The following is a 20,223-nucleotide window of genomic DNA, read 5'->3' as shown; positions in this document are numbered from 1 at the left end:
GTCTAACAGCAAAGTTCACTGATCATGTCTCCTGACACCAAGGCAGTCAAGAAACCTGACTCCTGGAGCATACAGGTTGTGATTCTACAGTACTGGGATCACTGAACTGATAAGACTAGGAGCCGAAGAACCTTAGCGGAGGACAAGAGAATAGGACCCCTTACAGGAGCGGGTCTTTGCACTATAGAGGACCAGAGGGTGAAGCTCAAAACTTTTGTACTGTACTGGAATCTATGGCAAATCTATGGACCAAGGGCTCTGACAACACAGCTCTCTACATTATCACTGTTGTAGTGTTAAGGTACATGTCCTCAACAAGTGGATAAAGCAAAATTTAAAACTGTTTGAATCATAATTTCAACCTGGCTCTCTAAGTGGAAGTAACCCAACACCTTTGCTATGTGGATAGGTATTGCAGGACAGGTGAAGTCTATAGTTTCTGCCACAGGTATCTTGCAATGTTAGATGAATAATCTTCACGGAAGACGAGATTTAGAAAATCAATGTGTGAAGGTCCCAGCTCAGTAAGAGAGATAAGTTGATGACTTTCCCTCTTCATGTCTTGGATACACAAACAAACCAATAAATAAAGGGTTAGCTTCGGTCACTAAGTAATAACCAAACCGGCCTACATTTGTTCCAATCTATATGAATGTCTCTTACTACTGACTAAATGTCCAAGTTCAGAAAAACGCACCTACACACACTGGAAGTTGATGGTACAGCAAACAGGTCCACTTTCAGATGTGGAAGCAAAGTCAGCAATCACTTTGGAGGAAGGTTTGTCCAATATAAATTGGGTTAAATATGCTGTCTGCCTTGACAGGGAGTCTCTTGTCTTGCTGAGCAACCTCATAAAATGGACTGATGACAAATACCACTTCCTTGCCAAAACCATATACTGTATAGGATACATCTGTGTCACGCTGTCTAGGATAAACAAGATTTGGGTTCCCTTCAGGAGAATGATGTGACACTCCTTACAGCAGATGACCATCTCCTAGCTCCTGACAACCCTCCCCACCCTGTCAGAGAAGCATCCATGTGTTTAACTACCTGCACACAGAGGGAGTCAAAACAACCTGTTTAGCTAGAAAACCCTCCCAGGTCCATGGCTGGAATATCTTTTCACAAGCAGACTATCATGAAGCATTAGTCAGGCTTTTGAAATCCAGACTCCAATCATGTCCTTTAGTTGTAGTTTGAGGACTAGGTTCACCAGAGACTTGAACTAGATTTTTCCTTATTCTGGCCTGAGTCTGACTGAGAAGACAACCAGCCTTAAAGCACATTCCAGCAAGATCCCAGCCACACAAAATGAAGACTGGGTGAGGCGGGGTTCATCCCAGTTAGTCAGGAAACCTGACTAGAGTCTAATGTTTACCAGTCACAGGGTTCATAAGCACTCCTCTCTGGTGGTTTCTTGAACTCTTGAACTCGCTCTTGTTCAGTTTTGATAGGTTGACGATCATTTTCCATTCAAGGGAGTCTTTCTTGGGGATGCTAAAGAGACGCTTGATGATGAATGAACAAGTCTTTCTCTATGGTTCCCTTCAGGAAAGCCTTCTGTATATTTCTCCAGAGAGCGGCATGGTTGTTTGAAAAAAAAAAACACCTTTGAGGAGTGGGGGGGGGAGTGGAACCGCGGCCACGTCAGCGTATTGCAGATGATGCTGAGTCCCCAAGGGGAGGGCTTCCACTCCAAGTAATTCTGTAGAAGTCAACCCCCAACCTGGCAAGTCCTACTGAGCTTGACCTTTTCCATTGTCCTTAAAAGGCATTCGGGGAGCTGCTTTTCCTTTCCCTCGATAGGCAAATATGTCTCTTTCTTGAAAGTAAATTGTTGCTCAATCTTCTGATGCAAAGAAATACCATAGGAGCAACTGGAGGTCATACAGCCCCAGGTTGTACCAAGGTTTCTTGGGTTTGGGGGAATTGGGGTGGAACTCCTGGGAATATACCTTCTTAGGGTTCCACCTTACCTAGAAAAGACAATTCTGTTGATGGGCTCATCCAATGAGATCTGTACAACAGAGTCTTCAAAGAAATTTTTGCATATCAGGGAAGAATGTAACAGCAGGGTAACATGGATGAGCAACATGTTGGAGCCTATCAATATTGCTTTCTGGGCTCTAGGGAACTATTCTCTGAAATAGTAGAGTGCCCCCAAAGGGTCCACATAAAGGAGTTTGCAACTTGACCCAAAGCGGTCCTAGAGGACTTGGGGAGGTCCCTCAGAGTCACCTACAGAACAGAGAATGAGACTATGACAGAAATGAGATGAAGCCTTCCATGGAACTTAGAAGTGGCTGTCTCATCTGAGTTTTGCCCTTAGGGGCACCAAATTCCTGGGCAGCCATGCAGTGTGGGAGCTTTTACCACTAAAAAGGAAGGACAAATGTTGTCCATTCCTTTGAGGACCCTGTTCCTTGTTGGATGGGTTGGTATCGTTCTCTGCTCGCATTCTGCTGGGCCCGCATTTGATTCTCTGACCGGCCAATGAAGAATTAGAGAAATTTATTTCTGGTGATAGAAATTCATTTTCGTTATAATGTGGTTCGGATTCCACAATATGCTGTAGGTCCCATTTCTAGGTAACCAATTGGTTCTTAGCCACGCAAAATAAATCTAATCCTTCGGGCCAGCCCTAGGAGAGCTGTTAATCAGCTCCGTGGTCTGGTTAAACTGAGGTATACTTACTGTTACTTTGAGAACCTGTCAGATACTGGGATAACAGAAATAAACAGTGTTATTTGCCATTGTCTCACATTTCCCAGTAACTGTAAAGTTTTTAAATTCTGCCTTCACATGATTAACTGTTATATAAGTGAACGGGCAGAATGTTGGTGCCACCCAAAGGGTGTGCTGGTTCTCCAGGATTGTGGAGGTACCATTTTTCCATTAAACCAGAAAAAGGGTTATCTCAATGGCTAGCAAAGAGGATGACTGTCTTCTTTTACAGTTTCTAAATTCATACTGAAGGAGGGCCCAAGTGCCATTCTACATTTGGGAAAGCAGCTCTGTCCCACAATTCCATATATTCCACCTCAATCACTGTTTTCCTTTTGTTGATGAGGTATTTGCCATCTGGCAAAAGGATACACACTGAGGAAACATGCCAGCAGTTATCATTACAAGTACCAAGGGTGAGTATTGGTGTCCCTGATCATCCCAGCATCAAGGGATTATAGTCTGAACTGGTCATGGTATCAGAACCAGTTGGAATTGTAGAAGCACAAAGGTCATACCCCAGTGAGTCTTCTGACTCTAAAGGGATCTAGGTGACAGACTACTACTCTTTGGCCTTGGATTTTTGTTAGCCTGCCCCAGGACCTCAATTTCTCCACAAGAGACCCAATCTCCATATGGGTGGCTTTTGAAGAGTTTCCAGTCTCTCTTTGCAGGACTTAAAAAGTCTTGGAGAGAACATCTAGTGCCCAGACTGTCTTGAATTCCTGTCTGGAATCCTAAGCAGTGTCTCTGATAGAGTTGTGCTCAGTATCAAGGGCTTTCTTGATGCTGTGCAACTTATTTTGAAACTCTAACCTAGCTTCTGATGGAATCTCCTTATTAGGAACCAATGTCTTGGCAAACTGGATCTTGGCTGCTGCATCATCACTGCCCAGCAAAGGCTTGGGAGACTAATGAAAACCATAATCCTTTCAAAGAACAGGAAATTCAGTGGGAGGAGGATGAGCCGTGTTGGGTTCCTCCTGAACATCAAGTTATTGCACAGGAGAGCCCTTATTCTTTTCCAATGGATCCCTTTCATTCAAAATCAAAAGTAGTGGCCCGGGGTGTTCTGGGTTCAAAAGGGAAAGCTCAGTGGCTAGGTCCACTTCATGGCCATTATTGAAGGCATTCTCCTAGTGAATGACTCTTGATCTCCATCACAAGAGTCAAACGGGTAAATCTTGGATTCCAGTGTCTTGGTGTACAGGCCAGGACATGGAATCTGCTAAGAAAAGGAGGGGAATACTCTCTGCCCGAGATCTGCTGGGAAGATGTACTCTCCTACCCGCAAGCTCCCACTGAAACCTTCGACCCAAAAGACATGGTTGGCTGCCAAGAGTATGTTGCTTATTTTGCAATGTCAGACAAGCACCTAAACTTAACTTTATGCCTGCAAGGGCTATGTCTATGGTGGGTGGTACAGTATATACTGGCAAACAGTGGATTATACAGTTTGCAATAGAGCAAGTAACCATTGGGTTTAGCTTGTTGCCAGCTCTGTATTATTATTATTTTTTTGTCTATCACAGTCATCCTATTCAACTGGGTGGTTTTTATAGTGTGGGGCTCTGGGTTGCACCCTGCCTCCTTTGGAGTCCATCACTTTTCTCACTGTGTGTGCTGTTTCTAGTAGCACACTTTTCTGCATGAGTTCTGGAGCTACTTGGCATCTAGTTTTTCCAGATTTCTTTTCAGGGATCTTGGGATCGTGTCTAGTGTTCCTATGATTATGGGCACAATTTCCACTGGCATATTCCATATCCTTCTTATTTCGATTTTCAGGTCTTGATCCATATCCTTCTTATTTCGATTTTCAGGTCTTGATACTTATCAATTTTCTCTCTTTCTTTCTCATCCATCAATTTTCTCTCTTTCTTTCTCATCTATACTGGAGATCCATGGTATTGCGACATCAATTAGTGATAATTTCTTCTTGACTTTGTTAAAGTCACATCTCGTCTATTGGCATGTATCACACTATCTGTTCTGATACCATAGTCCCAGAGGATCTTTGCCTGATCGTTTCCTATCACTCCCTCAGGTTGGTGTTCGTACCACTTATTACTGCAAGCTAGCTGGTGTTTCTGGCACAGACTCCAGTGGAGGGCTTTTGCTACTGAATCATGCCTCCTTTTGTACTGGTTCTGTGCAAGTGCTGGACATTCACTTGCTATGTAGTTTAAGGGTATCGGCGGCCTGCGATTTTGGTGATATTGGCTCAAATTCGTGAAAATTAGTTATCGTCATATTTCCACAGATCTGGGTCCCGGCCATTGCCACACGTAAGATAATATCGATACGAAGCCTTTTAAACGGTTTAAAGGCCAATTTAAAGGCCACACCCAAGTAGAGAATTAAAGGTCTGGTTAGGGGTGGTTTTACTATTTCATTTTGCATTCATTCTTCAGGTATTTCTATTTCTTTTCATTGCGTATTCTTTTCGTATGCCGTACAATATGTTTTCCTGATAGAGATGGCAACGCTTCCCAGGATTGAATACTGCGAGCCAGTTGTCGAGAGAGAATTCTTATATTTCGTTGATGTAATCGTGTACAGTATTTGTTATTTTCAATCCATTGCAACACTTCCTCGGACTTTTGGACGTCAATTGTGTATTATATATATTACCAACATGCCAAAACAGAAGTTTAGTAACCGAAGGAAGCAAGCTCTCGCAATATCAAAACTTATCTTGAAGCTAAAAGTATAGACACAGCTAATGTTATGGCTTCTCACAAGTTGCCACCAACTACGTGTGCTGAGGAGATGCCAAGTACTTCCTATTACTGAAGCCCGCTCGAGTGAAATCTATTATTCCCTTGCAAAATATTATATCAAGATGATGATGATGATGGCACCGACGACTTTGTTTTGAAGTTATCTGATGATGAGGAGGGAGGAGGAAGAGAATGAGCATTTTCAAGATGTAATTGCTGTCCCTGACGTAGCTTCTGGAGATATTGAAGCTGCTGGTGCTCTCGCATTGTGGCAAAGATCACTAGACAGGGAATTCATATACTATAAAGTATTTGTTGGTGAAGGGATTCGACAGCATATAAAGGAGTATGCAGTTTGAATGAGGGCACTGGTCCTTATGGCACTCCATATCCAGTGCTCAAGGAAGAATGCATAAACCACGTTCGAAGAGGATTGTCTTTCGTCTTATGGCCTTGAAAAAGATACACAATATGTTTCAAAATCTGTAACAACAACAAACAAAGTTATGTTTAGGAGTGAGCTTGAGGACTCAATAAATTGAGTGATAGCACGGTCATAAAGATTGGAACATGATATCAGCTATGCAGCAAGTTCATTGCTGCCTATTATGAGAAAAAAATAACAGGAGAAAGCCTGAAAGGCCTTCAGATGAAAGAGAAGACCAGGAAACGAATGTCTGCTATGCATTCAAGAAAGCAAAGAACATCAAAAGGAGGATATGAAGGAGGGGCTCATTAGCCTCCTAAAAACCTGGCAGCACAAGAGTCGAGTGGCATTCTATGATTATCCCCAAAAATAATATATGATAAACTATTTTCTTTAAGTGATAAATATTTTTTTAGAGGGAATAATATATCTCTTATAAAAGAGAGGGGGAACAAGTGCCATGTAGGTTTTTCCAAGAAACTTTATATGCTTCTAAAAGCAAAATACATGGTTAGTAAAACTTTAACTGCATTTTCTCAAAACTTACTTTTTCTACATTCAAATTCCAAAAACTCCCTTATTTATGAATGGATTTTAAAATCTAAAAGCAATTTGAACAAAGATAGTGAGAGAACACATCGGGCAAATTTATTTTTTTTTTTCTAAAAAAATTTTTTACCAAGATCTAATATATAATTTTATGGTATTTTTTATTACACTTTTTAAAATATTTTTTTAAAATAGCATACATCACATATTAGATTTTTGAGTTTGCCGTTTTATTTGATAGGAACTAAACTTTCTGCTATTACTTTTGTTTTTAAATTGAATGATAAATAATGAAGGAGATGTACTTAAAAAAACACAAAAATGTTATGTTTAAAAAAAAATATTCGTTAAAAAAGTTTTCATCCAATTCACCTGAAATTTTGTATGCATCTTCAGTAAAACTAGAGGTAACACCTGTAGAAGTTTGAACACCGTCACTCAAAATTAATCCCTGACCCCGCCGATACCCTTAAGGTCTCGTCTTGCCTATTGCACTTCCTGCATATAGGTGAGATGTTATTTCCATCTATTGTTCTTTGGACATATCTGGTTCTCAGGGCCTGATCTTGTGCCGCTGTTAGCATTCCTTCTGTTTCCTTCTTGAGTTTTCCCCCCTATAGCCATTGCCATGTTTCATCACTGGCCAGCTCTTTTGCCTGTATCATGTACTGTCCATGCATTGGTTTGTTGTGCCATTCCTCTGTTCTGTTTTCCAGTCTCCTGTCTGTATATTTCTGGGTCTTTATCTACTTTTATCAGTCCTCCTTCCAATGCACACCTTAGCCACTCATCTTCACTGGTTTTCAGATATTGTCCCAGTGCTCCAGTGCTCTGCTCTCGATGCTGACGCAGTCCTCTATGCTTAGTAGCCCTCTCCCAGCTTCCTTTCGTGTTATGTATAGTCTGTCTGTATTTGCTCTTGGGTGTAGTGCTTTGTGTATTGTCATGTGTTTTCTAGTTTTCTGGTCTATGCTGCAGAGGTCAGCCTTCGTCCACTCCACTACTCCTGCGCTGTATCTTATTACTGGTACTGCCCATGTGTTTATGGCTTTCGTTCATGTTTCAGCGTTGGGTTTTGACTTGAGTATCACCTTAAGTCTCTGCATATATTCTTTCCTAATCATGTCCTTCATCTCTTGGTGTTTTATATCCTCTCCTTCCATTATTCCCAGGTATTTGTATCCTGTCTCATCTATGTGTTTGATGCTATTCCTGTCTGGTAGCTTTATCCCTTCAGTCCTTGTTACTTTACCTTTTTGTATGTTGACCAAGGCACATTTTTCTATTCCAAACTCCATCCTGATGTCCCCAGATATAATCCTTACAGTCTGGATTAGGGTATCTATTTCCTTGATGCTCTTACCATACAGCTTGATGTCATCCATGAACATCAGATGGTTAATTCTGTTGCCTCCTTTCTTGAGTTGGTACCCAGCATCCATCTTCTGCAGTACTTGTGTCATGGGAATCTTGGCTCTAAGAAGTGTAGCGGGGACAGTGAGTCGCCTTGAAAGATCCCTCTCCTGATGTTAACCTCTGCTAGTCTTATCCCAGAGTTTGTAAGTACTGTATTCCAGTTGTGCATTGTATTTTTAAGGAACCTGAGGGTGTTTTCCTCTGCCCCATATATTTTCAGGCATTCTATTAGCCACGTGTGCGGTATCATGTCAAAGACTTTCTTGTAGTCAATCCATGCCATGCTTAGGTTGGTTCTCCTTCTCTTACTATTCTTCATTACCATTTTGTCTATTAGGAGCTGGTCTTTTGTGCCCCTACACTTCCTTCTCCAGCCTTTCTGTTGGCAGGGGATGGTATTTGTGTCCTCTAGGTAGTTGTATAGCCTTTCACTGACGATACCTGTTAGTAACTTCCATATTATTGGTAGGCAGGTGATAGGTCTGTAGTTACCTGCTATATTTCCCTTGTTCTTGTCTTTCTGTACTAATGATGTTCTCCCTGTGGTCACCCATTTGGGCACATGGTGGTTTATGATACAATGCTGGAGTTGTTCTGCTATTCATGGGTGTAGGGCCTTCAAGTTTTTGAGCCAGTATCCATGGACTTCATCGGGACCTGGGGCTTTCCAGTTGGGCATTTTCTTTAGTTGGTGTCTGACTGTGTCTGCTGTGATCTCAGTGAATCTTTGTTTTATTCTCCCCATTTCTTCTGCTTTGATTTCCTGGAGCCATGTTGCATGTTCGTTGTATGATACTGGATTGCTCCATGTGTGTTCCCAGAGTCTCTTACTTGGTTCGGTTTCAGGAATTTCCTAGTGGTTGTCTTCCCCTCTTAGTTGGCTGTATAGTCTTTTCTGGTTGGTTCCGAAGAGTTTGTTCTGTTGGTATCCTTTATTCCTGTTCATGTACCATTGGATCATATGTGCCTTGGCTTTAAGCCTCTTGTTTTATATATTCTATTGTGTTGTTTAGTCCCTTCTCCTTTACTTTGTATTTCTCATTCAGTTCCTCTCGTTTTCTTGCTTCTTAGCCTCTTTTCTGCCATCTCTTTCAGTTTGCTCAAGTCAAATCTCATCACCACGATTTGTTTTTCAAGGTGCCTTTTCCAAGGCAGTTGCTGTTTTGGTTTCTGTTGGGTTGGTTGTGATGGTGAAGCTGGTGTTTGTATCCCCATGAGCTCTACTAAGAGTCTTGCTCCTGCATATGCCAGATTATTTGTTTCTGTGATAGTGGTGGTGTGGATTAGTCTCATTGTTTCATTAACTTCACTTGTTTTTTCCCTTAGTTTCTTTGTGTTGTAGGTTTTCATGGAGGGGATCTTTGTTCTTTCTGTATCTGGCTCCATCCATTGTCTGATCTTTTCCAACCATTCCAACCTCTCTGTTACATCTTCGGTGTTTCCTCGTGTGTCATTGTTTGGTAGCTCATCATTCCTGTCATTTTCTGTGTCATTGTCTCTCAGTTCGTCTTCTTGTCCTTCGTTGCTGGGTGTTATTTCTCTTTTCAGTTCCTCTCTTTCTGTTGTGGAGAGCCAGTTCTTTTTCTTTATGTTCCTTACTTGGTCTGCCAGCCTCTGTTCTGTTTGAGGGGTGTTACTTCTCTCATTCCAGATGTTAACCAGTCTTCTTCTGTATCTTCTTTGTGTCGGGTTGCTTCTGATGTAGCCATGCACACATTTATTAATTATTATTATTATTATTATTATTATTATTATTATTATTATTATTATTATTATTATTATTATTATTATTATTATTATTATTATTATTATTATTATTATTATTATTATTTGAAAGGAGTAGACCCTCTTTTAAACAGGTCTTATTAAAAAGGATGGCTGTACTGTATTATGCAAATTTATCTTATATAGTGTCCTTTCTATCTTCCTTATGACTCGCTTTTCAGGCTCAGCGATGTTAGTCAGCAACTGGCCGATATTCATGTTGGAAAAGGATAGTGTCTTTTGGAATATGGGAAGTCTTTTATTAAAATATCCAACCAGAAATCGTTCGTCTGAATTCAGGTTCTATTTTAGGTATCGTCGACATGTTTCGACCAGCTCGTTGGTCATCCTCTGGACGTGGTCGAAACATGTCAACGGTACCTAAAATAGAACCTGAATCCAGATGAACGATTTCTGGTTGGATATTTTAATAAAAGACTTCCCATATTCCGCACACTATCCTTTTCCAACACGAATATCAGCCAGTTGCTGACTAACATCGCTGAGCCTGAAAAGCAAATCATAAGGAAGATAGAAAAGACACTATATAAGATAAATTCACATAATACAGCCATCCTTTTTAATAAGACCTATTATTATTATTATTCAGAAGATAGACCCTTTTCATATGGAACAAATGTACAGGAGTCATTGACTTGAAATTCAAGCTTATAAAGGATATGGCGCTCATCTGAAATAAGTTACAGAAGAAAATGGGGTATGCAGAAAGAAGAGATCAGTTATTAGAAAAGGAAAAAATAATAAATAGATAAAAATATAAATAAATTAGTAAAATACAAGGTGAATTGTTTTAGGGTATTAATGCATGATATTTTTGCGTGAACTTTTGAGGTTCTAATAGCAGAACATTCTCAAGGAAACTGTTCCACAGTCCAATGGTGTGAGAAATAAAGACCTCTGAAACTGAGAAATTTGACATCGAGGCATACTTACTGCATAATGGTGCTGCTGTTCAGCAAATCTGGTCTCTCTTGGCAGGAAAGAGTATTAGGGATCAATTGTGATAACTTATAAAACTTATGCAAAACTGACAAACAAGAGACCATCCGTCGATGGTCAAAGTCATAACAGCTGGTGTTAGGAAACAGAAACCTACTACCAAGAACCACTCTATCTAAAACAGATAAATCTCTGTCAGAAGCACACATCCACAACAGAGAACAGTATTCCAGTAAAGGAAGGACAAATAACCTAAAAGAGGCTGTGAAAATTTTATCACTGTAAAAAATATATGAGGCCTTATGTATAATATCTAACTTCCATTCAGCATTCGCCGACACTTTCATTAAATGATTCCCAATGCTAAAATGCGAGTCAAAAATTACACCAACTACAGTCAAAGCTTCAGACTCATTCAGCAGAGTCCCATCCACTTGAAGAAAAAGCAAAAAGTTACAAGAAATTACACATTTTTAAAGAAATTTGTGTTTTTCCCGAGATACAAGCCTACACTTTCATAAAGGGAGTTTCTTGCACAAGACGTGCTTCAGCTGTCATTGACTGAAAAGCAAAGTCCTATCACCTTGGCCCGTGCCTTCACGACCTCAGAAGGCCTAGTTAGTCCACCACATGAATACGTCACTATGCCCAATCCTACGCCCTTGCTGGGAATAGATCGACAACTGGAGAGGCAGCTGAGATGGGTGAAATAACCTTATGAGAGCATAGGTTTGTATCCTAGGAAAAATACAAATTACTTTAAAAACTTGCCACTTGTTCTGACAGGAATACAAACCTACGTTTTCATAAATTGAAACCGACTCTTAGGCAGGAGGACGATCTATCTGTCCCTGCTACTCCCCAATGGACGTGCCCAGTGTATGAGGGAATTACTTCATGGCACTGCCTTCAGGTCAACATGGGAACAGGCCTAGCCATGAAAAGTAACATTAGGACGCCTGTCCTGTACTCACCACTACATCTCAACGCACTAATGGCATGTCCCCTGTGATGGGCCCCCTTTCAGGGAGGGGGGGGGCACAATGTGATGGGTCCAAAGTGTTAGTGTTAAAAGATTTGTCAGCTAAATCCCTCAAGTAGAGGGAGGTAGTGGTCTGGTGCTTGTTTCCACACACCCACCTCCAGCACCAGCAGGGAGTGGTTCCTCCCATGTGCGACCAAGAAATCTATAGCCCTGACTGAGGGGTCCTCGGTCTTGACTACGTACTGCAGTGACAGGGAAGACCAACCTTCGGGGTGGGTGACGATATGAGAGGCCATGCAACTCCCTGACCCTCTTGGCAGAATCAAGTGCCAGGAAGAATACAGGCTTCAAAGCAAGGTCCCTGTCTGAGGCCTGTCAAAGCACTCATAAGGGGCTCCCTGCAGGCTTGTGAGGACCTTGGTAATGTCCCACTCTGTTACTCGCACCTCCCTCATGGGACACGTCTTCTGGAAGGCCCTGATGATAGGCTGAAAGTTCCCAGGATCTCAACAGGTTAATATCCCTCAGCTGGAATACCTGTGTGAGGGCTGCTCTTTACCACTTGATAGCAGTCACTGAAAGGACCTTACCTCACCTGAGAAAGACCATGAAGTCTGCTATCCCCTTCACCAACATCTTGAGGGCATCATGACCCCTCTGACATCACCAACGATAGTACTCTGTCCACTTCCCCAAGAAGACTTCGACAGAAGAGGGTCTGAGGTGTCCATGATGGCTGCTGCAAAGTCTCTCAAAATGCTCTTCCTTCTAAAGAATTGTTGGAAAGCCTCCAACAATGAAGCCATAGGGCAGCTGCATTTTTATGGCACCTTCCACTGCACTCCTGCACCAGAAGGTTAGGTGGTTGAGGCAGCTCCCTCAGGACATCTATCAGAAGGCACAGAAGGTCAGCATACCACTCAGTCTGTGGCCAGAGGAGCACTAACAGGGTCATCCAAAGGCCCTAGGACTGGTAGAGACTGTTAGGTAACCTTCACAGTTGTCTGAACAGAGGGAAGGCATACACATCCATATTTTCCCAAAGATATTGGAAATCTTGTTTGCTGACAAGGCCTACCACTGTCATGTTGTCATTCATCATGACAACACAGAGACCTACTAGGTGGTGTTGGAAGAACTGGAGAGTCACCCATGCTGCTTTCATCTCCAGGAAGTTGATGTATGCCTCCTCCTCCTCCTCCTCCTCCTCAGGACCCCACATCCCCGAAACGCACTTCCTGTTGAGTTGTGCAGCGTCCCCTTTTAGGGAGAACACCAGCATCTCTGGGGAAGGTTTGCTGAGTGGCACTTTTAACATCTGGTTGAATGGATCCCTCCACCATGTCTGATCTTCCTTTACTCTCTCGGTCACCTCTATGGGCTACGACAAGTCCTCCTTCGGTTGCTGCCAGGTCTCTTTCATCTGCCATTGGAGACACTGGAGTTGTGTCCTGCTCCTTAGAACCAGCTTCTTAAGGGAAACCAGATGGTCCAGGAGGATGTGCCACTTCTTTGAAGGTTGGGGTGTCTTGGACAGAAAGTTGTGGGATGTGTTCAGTTGGTTGTTTTCTCTCTCCTGCGGCGGGAAGGCCCTAGCCATCTCCGTGTCTATTTTCATCACCAGGTACTTGATGTTCTTCTTGGAGGTCAACTCAAACTTGTGCAGGTTGACTACTATGCCGTGTCTGGCAACAGGCTCAGGATCATGTGCCCCCAGCCCTCTCTGCTTCCTCCTGAGACGAGGACAGGATTAGCCAGCTGTAGAGATACAGCCTCAGTTGCATGCCCTTTGAGTGTGTACATGAGGAGAACAGCTAGATGATTCTGGTGCAGACTTGGGGTGCCAACGCTAAGCCAAAACAGAGAGACCTGAACTGGCAGGTCACTCCCTTGGCAACAAAGTGTATGTACTTCCTGGAGGCCTTGTGCAAGAGGGGTACAGGTATTCCCCTACTTACGATGGGGTTAGGTTCCAAAAAACCCATCGTTTGTTGAAAAAATCGTAACTCGAATATGTCCTAGCCTACACTAGGGTAATCAGTACCATCTATACAAATATGGTACCCTAGCCTACACTACACAGTATACTTTATACATATATGGTATAGTAATTATTAGTGTCAGCTAATTCTGCAGGTTCAATGCAGACTGACATGATAAGTCAGTATAAAGAGAAATTGAATAACAAACAAGGCCTGGCCTGCACTTTGTATATCATATCGGTAGCCTAGCCTACATTATACTGTATTCTATTTTTCACATAACACGCCGTATTATACAAACATCAAAATAACGAATGTGCATCTTTTCCATGGATCTTTTAAAAAGTTATGCTTTACTACACTGTATCCAATCGTAAATATTCTTATACTGCTTTTGCATTATAAATTCGATCATAGCGATCAAATGTTTTGGTTTCAGAATCGATCACGCGGTCTTTATTTCGATGCATTTAACTCGGTTCAGAGGGCATTTCTTGCTTCTAGTTAGCGTAAATGAATCTCTAGATACTTTATTTATAAGGGACATATGTATTTTTCGTTATATGAAGTGTTTTATGTCGAAATATAACTTAAATATGTCTCGTTGTGAAGTTATTTTAGCCATTTTTTCGTTAGTAGATGGCGTTGGCGGCTGGCCGTTTGTTTTGTGTAAACAAAAAAATCAAGATTCCGTTCGCTATTTTCTCTTGATTACATCATCATACCACGAGCTTTTCGTATGTATCTTTTATCGTGAAAACAGCAGTAATATGTGTTCTTTCATGTCCAGTAGTTTTGATTAAAATACTTTCCAATTTTATTTGTGGTCGAGTTTCATCCATGTTGCCAATGTATGATAATTTATAGTCATTAGCAGCTTGAACATTCTTTTCTCAGCGTCAGCTACAACTTGCAGCTTAAATTTACTGCAGCAATATATTTCCTTTGCGATCTTTTCTCCAAAAGCGGATAAGGGTAGTGTAAAAACATATCAGTACTTAACGTCATTTTTAACATAACTACGATAATTGTTTAACCGTCACGATGGTTGAAATACAAGCAAAACAGTTGTTATCCGATTCGGTTATTAGCAAAACAACAGAGTCTCGTTTGGTTGTTTATGGCTGCACGCATTTTCGCAAGAGTATAAGGTTACTAACAATGCTTTTATTATTCTCTTACTTTTTAACTACAAGATGGAATAAAGAGATGGAGAAAAAGAAGTTGGTCTATTGTAAGTTGGTCTTTCTTGCTGCCTGATTCTACGGCAATTGTAGTGTACGCTGTTGCCTGTGCCCGCTCAAAATTTTAAAAATATTTTCTAAATATTGTCGTACCGGTATTAATTGCTAACTCCATCGTAAACTCGAATTATCGTAAGACGAATTATCGTCACTCGTGCACTACCTGTATTTACAAACGCACAAAAATTGCAAACGAAAACTGACCTATTTTAACTTCCGACACAACGAGAGCAAGTGAGGTCAGCTCATTGAATTAATGTACCTATTCCAGCCTCTCGGGCCAACGTATCGCATAATCGTGACGCTGCCTGAATGTACGTTGTTGCCTCGCGCTAGTCGCCGCGAAATTTAAAAATACGTATTTTCAAAATATTGTCGATCGATATTAATTGCTAATCCCATCGTAAAAAGCGAATTATCGTAAGTCGAATTATCGTAACTCGAGCACTACCTGTATAGAGGTACAGTCGACCCCAGTATTCACAGGGGATAGGGACCACAACCCCCTGCAAATAGGTAAAATCTGCAAATACTTGACAGGCCCTCTAAAAATGCTTACAACTGCCTATTGTAATAGTTCAAACACATAGACCCCCTCTAAAAATGCTTATAATTGACTATTTTAATACAGTCGACCCCCACCTAATCGCAGTTCAGGATTCGCGATTTCACCAATTCGTGGATTTTTCTGTGGAACATACATCCAAATTATTCACAGAAAATTTGCCTATTCGCAGAATTTTCATAGAGAAATATTCACTAATTACTGTCTTCTCATATTATTTTCGTGACTAAATACATTTTTAAGATAAAACTATTAAAATAGGCAGTTATACGCATTTTTAGAGGGTTTTTTTGGTGTTTGAACTAATAAAATAGGCAGTTACAAGCATTTTTATAGGGGTGTCAAGTATTCGTGGACTTCAGCTATTTGCAGGTACTTGTGGTCCCTATCCCCCACAAATCCTGGGGGGAGACTGTAGTTCAACACCAAATATACCTTAAAGTATCATCTTAAAACACTTTAATACTTTAATATCATTTCAATATCACTTTAATAGTTCAATACATATAATTTCTGAGCATATAAGGTAGTCCCCAGTTATCGGCAGGGGTTCCATTCCGACAGTGTGACAATAAGTGAAAATCACCGACTTTCGGTGCTTATCGGCATCAATAACCGGATATCAGTGCCTCTGTTAGGTATGTATTGGCAGCAATACCCAATTACCGGCACTGATAAATGGAAATCAGCGATTTTCAGCACCGAAAATTGCAGATTTTCGTCGCTAGACAAGCGCCGTAAAATGGATCGCTGATAACAGAGTCTGCCATTAACTGGGGACTGCCTGTATTATTTAATCTTAATATTTAATTTTATTAATATTAATATTTGAAAATTAGTACTTATTATTACCTGTATTATTACAGGTACAGTACAGTATTATTATTATCATAATTTAATCTTATTAATCTTACTAATATTTGCAAATCAGTAAATCATTTTTTATCATAAAATATGTATTTAGTTACAAAAATAACCTGAAAATACAGTAATTATTGGATACTGCTCTATGAAGAAATCTGCAAATTACCGAATTTTCTGTGATTTATTGAAAAATACATTCCACAGAAAAATCCACAAATAAATGAAGCCACGAATACCGAACTACAAATAAGCGGGGGGGTCAACTGTAAGTGTCCTGCAGATTTACCAAACCATGATGTCTCCCTCTCTGATGGAGGTCAACACCAACTGAAGCATCTCCCTAGAAAAGGACCTTGCTGAGAGCTGACAAGTCTATCACTGGACGCCGACCGCCCCCGATGTTTTGCAAGATGAACTGCAGTCCTGGTTGAATCTGCTCCTCGAGTGGCACGTGGGTTGTCTGCAAGCAGGGCTTTTGCAACACTGAGGGGCAATCTGTATCCCTGCCTCTGGCCAGACACTGTCACTCTGCTCCATGAAAAAGGAAGGAGGGGGGTGGCACCACTTCTCTCGGTGTGCAGTCACCAGGTGGAGAGGGTTGTGACGAGGCCTCTCATCTTCCAGCACATCTCGCTGCTTAGATCGACATAACTCTGCCCTCATAGACACTGGGCGTAGGCCCCATCGCTAGCCCCAAATATAAGCAAGTCACAATGAAACTCTTGACATCTGGCCTTTGAGATAAAAGGGCACCATATGAAAACCTCATAAAAATCGGAGAACTGCCTAGTACCTTATGAAGAACAGCCCTCTGTCAGCAATATCTCATGTACAAGAGAGGAGTGGTCTACCACCATTCTTACACTGGTATGACAATGACTCGCCTCTCTAAGAGGATTGCCATCCATCTACATGAAGGAGCGGTATACCAACACTGCATGAGGGAACAACAGATCATATGGAATACCACAAGCCTTGACAGCGAACATGGACCACCGCTGCCTCAGCAACAAGGAGGCCCTGGCCACTCTTTGGTGGAAACCTACTCTCAATGTCAATCAGAAAACCATCCTCCTGCCAACCACTGTCAGGAGAACAATGAAGCATGCCCCTGAGACAACCATACTGTACAGCCATAAGCAGAGCCCCCTGATGCCAACCAGTCAGCACCAAAATTGGTCAGCCAGACTCGCAGCCAATAGGAGAGCTCCCTGAATATGGCCAACCAATCAAAAATTACCACCTTCTTTGTAAACCTGCTGACATTTATAAATATTCTCTACATACGTCCCTGGTGCCCTCATCATTTTTAAATGGTAGCAAGGACTACAAAAGCATCAGGATAATAAATGATTTGGACAGTTGCTCTGTAATTTCCCTGCAAAAACCAAGAAACTTATATGCCAAGTTGAGAAGGCACAATGTAAGATCAACAGCATACAGACTGCCATTCTTTTCAATGTATTACTACCACTATTATTGCTAAGAAATTCACAATCTCGTGAAAAACAATGTGTAGTAAAAATCCACGATTATATAGCAAACTACCATATATTTTCGTGTTTAAGACGACCTTTAGATAAGACGAGGTAAAAAATTATGACAACTTTTCATGAATTTATTTTATATCTGTGGTATAAGATGACTGCTAAATTACAAAACCATCTGTATATAGGCTAGCTTTTGCAACAACAGGTATCTTATGAAATATTGGTTATGTAAAGATGCTTTTACAAATGCTGTTTTACTTACTGTATCCTTAGAAATTCAAAATACCGTATATACTCGCACATCACGAGGCTTTTGAAGACCTAATTTTGAAGCTAATTTTAAGGGGGTCGCATCATACACTAAATATAAAATTGACGTATGTATTATTCACATATCAGTATCACATTATAAAAGACATGCATAACGAATAAACATTTTTTCCATGGATCTCTTAACAATTTATGCTTTACTTCACTGTATCCAGTAATATTGTATGTATTCGCATATTACTAATTGTACTATAAAATACAAACATAGTGCTCATGTGCCATATGCATTGTTTAGGTTTTTGTGAACGTGGACAACGATACCTTCCAGGCATTTTTGTATCGGCATGAATTCAATTTCCATTTAAAGATAACCATGGGGGTAGGTTTCGTCCCATTTGCCATACACCTTAAAGCAACAGTAATGTATTCTTACGTGCCCAGTAGCTTTGATTAAAATACTTTTCTCTCCATTATTATTTATGGTCAGTTTGATGGCATATTGAAGTTTAGGAAATTCATCCATGTTGCCAATGCACAATAATTTATAGTCATTAACACTAACGTTTGAACATTGTTTGTTTTCTCAAATTCAGCTACAACTTGCAGCTTAAATTTAGCAGTATATTTCCTTGCGATCTTTTCTCCATGGTGAATAAGGGTATAATGTAAAATATATATCAGTTCTATTCCACTTAATGTCATTTGTAACATAACTACAGTAATTGTTTACTACCATATGATGATTGAAATGCAAGCAAAACAGCTGTTGTTATCCGATTCAGCTGTTCATAGCAAAACAGTTGTTTCTCGTTTGGTTGTTTATAGCTTTACTTGTTTACTCAATGAGTATAACTAATGATACTTTATCATTCGCTTTTACTTTTTAACTTATTTAACTAAAAGATGGGACAAAGAGATGTAGTAAAAGAGATTAGTCCATGGCAATCTGGTCTCTCAAAAAAGGAACTCACATGATACAGGAAATAAATGAAATAATTTTTTATGGGTGAAAATTTGGGGGTCGCATGATGAGCAAGATCGCGTGTTAATGAGTATATACGCTAAACGAAGCAACTAAGTCGATTCTATATCATGTTTTTCCTACACGCGTCACCTAAAAAAACATTGTTTTGTTTACGTTTCATAGCCAATCGTAAGCAACCCCTGACAACACGATAAAGTATGATAATTATCGTACATGATTATCGTTCACATGACTGAATTATTCTAAGCAGTTACAAACTGCTTGAATTTTTAATGAAAAATGAATATTACGTAGTTCTAAATGTTATTACTACCGTAATTACTCTACGCTTATGAAAGATAAAGGTTGTTGTGAGTGCATCCATGACTTGATATTTAGGCTACATTTTGTCAGCTGGTCTCACATAGATATTTAGGCTGCATCTTGTTAGCTGGTCTCGCATGGATAAGAGTTGATTTCATTGATATGGAATTATTCCTTGAATAGGCAATTTATTATGAAGATATGCCAATAATATATAAGGTAAAAGGGGTTTTATTACCTTTATTACCAGTTTATTTCATAATGTGAATCTTTTCATGTATGTAGGTGGTTATCGCACCGAGGGCGAGGCTAGCCTACTGATAAACATCACTTGGAATTCAAGGTTTGATTTTCAGAATGGTAGTATAAGACAACCCCCAATTTTTAGGGATGAATTTTATGATTTAAAGGTTGTCTTATATGCAGAAATATACAGTATATATTTTACATAGTAATATAGTTTACTATTTAATTGTGGATTTTTATTACACACATTATTATTACTCTACTGTAGTAGTAGTAGTAGTAGTAGTAGTAGTAGTAGTAGTAGTAGTAGTAGTAGTAGTAGTAGTAGTAGTAGTAGTAAGTTCTTCTTTGGAGGGATGGCTAGAGCTCTGGGTTAGCACGCTGTTGGCCCAGCGTTCGATTCTCCGTCCGGCCAGTGAAGAATTAGAGGAATTTATTTCTGGTGATAGAAATTCATTTCTCGTCATAATGTGGTTCGGATTCCACAATAAGCTGTAGGTCCCGTTGCTAGGTAACCAATTGGTTCTTAGCCACGTAAAATAAGTCTAATCCTTCGGGCCAGCCCTAGGAGAGCTGTTAATCAGCTCAGTGGTCTGGTTAAACTGAGATATACATACTTTTGTAGTAGTAGTAGTAGTAGAAATGAACAAATCATATTTCTAGACGTTCATGGGGCTAGTTCAAAGAATTCTACCTTAAATAATAGGCCAAAAGGAGCAGGAA

At 40.4% G+C, this 20,223-nt stretch overlaps 1 pseudogene; it reads right to left on the bottom strand.

Annotated features, from left to right (window-relative positions):
- LOC136841958 (conserved oligomeric Golgi complex subunit 5-like) overlaps window positions 1–20,223 on the bottom strand; it is a 43,539-nt pseudogene that overhangs the window by 748 nt on the left and 22,568 nt on the right.

This window comes from Macrobrachium rosenbergii, chromosome 9 (genome assembly GCF_040412425.1).
Source record: "Macrobrachium rosenbergii isolate ZJJX-2024 chromosome 9, ASM4041242v1, whole genome shotgun sequence".
In the NCBI taxonomy this organism is placed as follows: Eukaryota; Metazoa; Arthropoda; class Malacostraca; order Decapoda; family Palaemonidae; genus Macrobrachium; species Macrobrachium rosenbergii.
The sequence above is the reverse complement of the archived record's forward strand: the minus strand, read 5'-3'. Positions and strand labels throughout refer to the sequence as shown.